The sequence below is a fragment of the Hemiscyllium ocellatum genome, chromosome 43, assembly GCF_020745735.1.
Source record: "Hemiscyllium ocellatum isolate sHemOce1 chromosome 43, sHemOce1.pat.X.cur, whole genome shotgun sequence".
Lineage (NCBI taxonomy): Eukaryota > Metazoa > Chordata > Chondrichthyes > Orectolobiformes > Hemiscylliidae > Hemiscyllium > Hemiscyllium ocellatum.
This window is the reverse complement of record NC_083443.1, coordinates 26,545,889-26,552,120: the sequence shown is the minus strand read 5'-3', so window position 1 is coordinate 26,552,120 and position 6,232 is coordinate 26,545,889. Positions and strand designations below refer to the sequence as shown.

The window sequence follows — 6,232 nt, the reverse complement described above, 5'->3', positions numbered from 1 at the left end:
AAATACGAGAGTGTGGTTCACCAAGATATGTCAAGGTTGCAGGGTCAAATGTAAAATTGGAGATTTAGAAATTGGAAAAGGAAGACAAAACGTCACTTCAAGGAATTTACTCTTCAATTCCTCATAGTGTGTGGATCAAGTTTGCAGAGTGTTTTCTTCAAATCAAATTTGATAATTTTTTTTGCAACAGAACATTAATTTGCTGGTTTGGTAAATTTTGAGAGATGCCAAACAAAGATACCTTCATAAAAAATGGAGAAAAAAAGCCCATACTTAGCTGAATTCATTTTTATATCTAACATTGAGAGGTTAAATAGCATGGAGGAAATATACATGACATCTGCTGATGTATTTGATTCACTACTCACAACTTTTGTGGAAAGAAAGTTTGTTGTTTATCTGTCGTAAGCATGGATTCTGGTTTCAGCCCTTTTTTTACTTCTATGTTAACCACAATGTGAGGGGAAGTTCCCTATTTACAATATTCTCTAGGAATTACCAGTTTACTATACATTTCAACTATGTCAAAGATTCTGATTTATTTTGTTATTTCAATGAGATGTAATGTGGAGGTGGCTGGTGTTGGACTGGGGTGGACAAGGTCAGAAGTCACATGACACCAGATTATAGTCAAACAGATTTATTTAAAGTCACAAGTTTTTGGAGCACTGCTTCTTCGCCAGGTGGGGGTAGAGGCTACCTGATGAAGGAGCAGTGCTCCAAATGCTTGACTTCAAATAAAACTGTTGGACTATAACCTAATGTCATGTGACACTGACTTTTCATGAGATGTGGCAAGTACTGAATGCTACCCCTTACTGCCCTTAATGAGTGGCTTGCGAGGATATTTCTTTTGGGTGGTTAAGAGTCAACCACATTGCTGTGGGTCTGGACTCACATGTAGGCCAGACCAGCTAAGGATGGCAGATTTCCTTTTCTAAAAGACATAAATGAACCAGATCCCTGAAAGTTGCCACTTGGGTTGATAGGGTTATTAAGAAGACATATGGTGTGTTACTGGTAGAGGGATTGAGTTTCGGAGCCACGAGGTCATGCTTCAGCTGTACAAGACACTGGTAAGGCCGCACCTGGAGTATAGTTCTGGTCACCGCGTTATAGGAAGGATGTGGAAGCTTGGGAAAAGGTTCAGAGGACATTTACTAGGATGTTGCCTGGTATGGAAGGAAGGTCGTACGAGGAAAGGCTGAGGGAACTGAGGCTGTTTTTGTTGGAGAGAAGAAGCTGAGAGTTGACATAATCAAGATGTGTAAGATAATCAGCAGATTAGATAGAGTGGACAGTGAGAGCCTTTTTCCTCGGATGGTGAAGGCTATCATGAGGGGACCTAGCTTTAAATTGAGGGGTGATAGATTTAGGACAGATATCAGGGATAGTTTCTTTACTCAGAGAGTTGTAGGGGTGTGGAATGACCTGCCTGTAACAGTAGTAGACTCGCTGATGTTAAGGGCATTGGACAAACATATGAATAATAATGGAACAGTGTAGGTTAGATGGGCATCAGATTAATTTCACAGGTCGGTGCAACATCGAGGGCCGAAGGGCCTGTCCTGTACTGTAACGTTCTATGTTTGTTTACAATGAGTCATTGTCACCGTTATTGACAGAAGTTTTTAATAGTGAGTGAATTTAAATTCTGTCAGCTGTGACGGTGTGATTTGTGCCATATATATCCAGAGCAGTAGCCTCTGCTTTATCAGCCCAGTGACAGTACTGCTACAATGCTCCCACTAATGCTGATTATCAAAGTCCAAAATCTTTAGCCAAAATAAGGTTCCTGATGGAGGGTTTATGCCCGAAACGTTGATTCTCCTGCTCCTTGGATGCTGCCTGACCTGCTGTGCTTTTCTAGCGCCACTCTCTCGACTCTGATCTCCAGCATCTGCTGTCCTCACTTTCGCCTAGACTGATCAGCATGCCTAACCTTGCTGCAGGTGAAGAAATTGTCACTTTGGAATAAATAAATACTGTCTCCCACATCATGATGACGCTTTTAACATTCCAAACATATTTCAGTTTGTAGTGGGGATGAAAAGTCGATCAAACGCTGAACACACATGGGATAACCCCATACCAGTGTGACACGCACACATCTCTGAGATGCTTTCCAGCTGGTCCCTTTCCCCAGGTTGCAGAGAATGAGATGCTATAGGCTCAAAGAGCAAGACAAACCCAGACATGTCCACAGAACTGTGTTTATTATTTTAAAAGTGCGAGACACACAGAAACAGGTTACATTTAGGTAACTAAAAGTATTGAGTCTCAAAATGAGTGAAACTTGGCGAGACTGATTCAGGTATGCTCTCAGGAGCACGGGGCTACCGTTGCTAGCTAAAAATGGGCAAATGCTGGGGATTTGGTCTTTGTGCTTAAATCACTGTTCAGTGCAACTGGAACAGATGAGTGTTTCTGATTGTGCCTGTGGCTTTCCCTCTTACTCAGCCCACCCTGAGAGAGGTGCAAATGACGTGACTTCTGAATGCAAGACTAGTTTTATTTCGCAATCATTCAAAGTGTAGATGAACTACGAGATGAAGCAAAATGGCAGAATGGCTTCCAAAATGTAACATAATAGTCCCAACAAGGACAACCCCAAATAGTATCTGACTTGATCTGTTCTACCAGGAGGCTAAAACCCTGCTAACCTGTCCTATTGAATCACCTTGACACTGGCCAATCTTGAAGTAATGCAAAGCATATGGTTTGCAATTGGAAGCTGCAGAGACTGTGACTGGTTCTGGTGAGACGTTTGAGTAAGGAAAACTACATTGAGTTTCACATATTTTGGACTCTCTTTTTTAGTGAAGTAACTGAAAACACTGAATACCGCGTACTCTTAAAAGTTTTAAGAATGCTCCTTACTAATTGACAATTTTTTTTTTGCCAGACAAATTTAAGCAGGTTTAAGGTAAACATCCATCGACTGCAGCGGTTAAAACAAGATGCATCGGTTCTCTTTTTTATTAAATACTTTTCTTTAAAGATCAAGTCCTATAGTAACAAAGCTATGAAGATCTACCAACATTCATAACAAACAAACACTGGATTTTTTTTAATATCATGCAAAATCCTGCATCAATTGCCTTATTTAAAACTATAAGATATTAGCCCCATAAGATACAGTAACAATGCAATTAATTTACGTTGCCTCTTTTAAACAGGAATTTTATCATATCAAGCTCAGGCTTAAATTATGTAGTACATACTGTCCAGACTGTGCAAGATTGTTAAAGATGCAGAACTAGGTACATCATTATTTTCTGTCAAGTAAACACATACAGTGAAAATATTGACCATAAACAATACATGCATAACCTCTGTAAAACTGCATATATATTTTTAATGTGTGACCATTTTCTCCCAAGGTGGCCAGCCCCCTCCCAGTTGGCGCAGTGGTGCCTATTAGTGTAAACACCCTGGGCCTCATGATTGATCTTATACTCCGAATAGGATACTGTTACCTCGCTATACATTGACACTATACCTCGGTGACATAAGGCAGAGTATAACCTGCAGGCAGCTCTAATGGTCGTGATCAGTAACTAGATTACAATATACTGCAAAATTCTGTATGCAAATGACTCACCATCTTTTAAACCAAAGATAAATTTACTGCACTTAGGCCACGACAAGAACTTCAATATTATACATTCATATTAATTCTGCTGCAGAGAACACTGGGAGAAAAGTTAACAGATGAGAAAAAAATACTTCTTTGTTTTCTGTGTGTTCCATTTTAAGAAATGAAATCACAGCTTTACTTTGCAACAGGCTGTTAGGAGAGAGAAAAAAAATACAATTGACTAGAAATATTATTATTAATTTTTTTTAAGTTTCAGTTTCACAGAACAGCGATGACTTGGCCTTCAACAAATGTTGCTTAACACACTGCAGGAGGGTCCTTGACTTAACAATCATCATCTTTAACCCTCAGTGGCAGAAGGACTTACAATATGCATGAGTACCCTTCTGACATTTTGACTTGAACCTGCTATAACAATGTTACTCTCATAGTGACAGTTACTGATCAGAGTTAACCTTGATTAAATCTCGACAAGAATGGTATACTTTCTTTTTTTTTAAGTTATAAAAAAAGAGAGATCTCTGAGCACTACACCAGCTGTTAGTTTTGTGACTTTTAAGTTACTTTATTTTCAAATTATGGATGTCTGTACTTTGGCAAGTAACAGGTTCCGAATCTACTTCGTTTGAACCACTGCCATCGAACAGGTAAGTAGGTACACATTACAGCAGCCATTTTATCTGTACACCCCCATACAGCAGAAACAAACACGATGGATCCATGAAAACAACAAATAGGCAGCCACCACAGCATCATACACATGCAGATTGGCGCATGGCGCTGCTGTTTTTCAAGAGTTCACCACGACAGTGATCGGCTCCAGTCCATTACTTAGACGAGAAGTCTACTCCAGCACCTCCAAGCTGCAAAGCACAACACAACGCAGGTTAGGCCTATTCTCGCTAGAGGCTACAAGAATGACAGGAGATCTAATCAAGGTACACGAGATAGACAAAGTGGATGTAATCAAGGTACACAAGACTGACAAAATAGATGTAGAGAGGATGTTTCCTTGTGTGAAGCATTCGAGAATGAGAGGGCACAGTTTTAGGATAATAGGTGGCAGATTCTAAACATAGATGAGGAGGAATTACTTTTCTCAAAAGGCCATGAATCTGAGGAATTCACTCCCCCAGAGTTGGGCAGTACGGTGACTCAGTGGTGAGAATCGCTTCCTCACAGCACCAGGGATCCAGGTTCAATTCCACCTGTGTGGGGTCTGCAAGCTCTCCCCCTTTCTGCGTGGATTTCCTCCGGGTGCTCCGGTTGCCTCCCACAGTCCAAAGATGTTCAGACTAGGAGGATTGGCCATGCTAAATTACCCGTAGTGTCCAGGGATGTGTAAGCTAGATGGGTTAGCCATGTGGAATGCAGGGATAGGGTGGAATGCAGTTCTTGATCAATCAAATGGCCTACTTCCACACTGGAGGGATTCTATGAAGAACATTGAATAATTTTAAGGAGGAACTACATTCTTAATTGTTTAAGGGTTATGGAGACCGGACTGAAAAGTGGAGTTGGGGCCAAGATGGGATCCACCACGATTGTATTAAATGGCGGAACAGGCTCGAGAGGCTGAATGGGCCTACTCCTGCTCCTAGCCCTTATGCATTCACTTTGTATTTCCTGTAACTGTGCAGCATCCGAGTGAACTCAGCGCACCCAAAAGTGCACAAACTTAAGGGAATAAAGATCCAGTAATACTTGGGAATGAATGTACTGCAGCTCTATTTTGAAGTACACAAGACAACTTGGATTATATGTGTCATTTGTATGTGTTACTGCTCTGTTTTCTTCTGGGATAGACTCTCACAACTGTGCCAAGGCCTGCCATTGCATTTCCCTACTTCAGAAGCACAGCTACAAATTAAACAATGTGACTATCGGGTCATTCCCCACTCACCTCAACCTCTCCCAAAATAGCAAAGTGTTCCTTCAAATACTCACCAAACTCTGGTGAATCTCTCGTCTTTAACTTACTGAGTGCTGGAATTTGCACTCCTTGTGAATGAGACTAGATTGAAAACCAGCTATTACATTGCAAACCATGAAGTCAAATCCAAATGTTTTCCTTTTTATTAATGTGATGTGAGTGTCTCTGCCTAGGCCAGCATTAACTGCTCATTGCTCATCTTAACTGCCCTAGATAAGGTGGTGGTGAGCTGCTTTCTTGAACAATGACATGAAAAGACACCCAGAGCATTATTAAGGAGGGAGTTGCAGGTTTTTGACCCAGCAGCACTGAAAGAATGGCAATTTTAAAAATAATTCACTCATGGGACATGCAGAGTGGGCAAGCATTTATTCCCCATCCCTAGTTGCCCTCTGGAAGGTGTTGGTGAGCTGCCTTCTTGAACTGCTGCCACCTTTGGGGTAAAGCGACCTCAAGGATGTTGTTAGAGAGGGAGTTCCAGGATTTTGACTCAGCCACACTGAAGGAACGGCATATATTTCCAAGTAAGGATGGTGAGTGGCTTGGAGGGGAACTTGGAGGTGGTAATCTCATGTATCTGCTGTCCTTGTCCTTCTACAAGAAATTGATTGTGGGTTTGGAAAGTGTTGCCTAAGGTTCTTTGGTGAGTTGCTGCAGTGCATCTTGTAGATGGTACACATGCTGCTACTGACCGTTGT

At 41.3% G+C, this 6,232-nt stretch overlaps 1 protein-coding gene across 1 annotated transcript in view; it reads right to left on the bottom strand.

Moving 5' to 3' along the window:
- Positions 1 to 2,199: 2,199 nt before the first annotated feature.
- camk2g2 (calcium/calmodulin-dependent protein kinase (CaM kinase) II gamma 2) overlaps positions 2,200 to 6,232 on the bottom strand; it is a 354,839-nt gene continuing 350,806 nt past the window's right edge. Inside the window, exon 20 of the mRNA XM_060854081.1 lies at positions 2,200 to 4,464. The gene's annotated coding sequence lies outside the window, so the exon portion shown is untranslated. The remainder of the gene's footprint in view (positions 4,465 to 6,232) is intronic.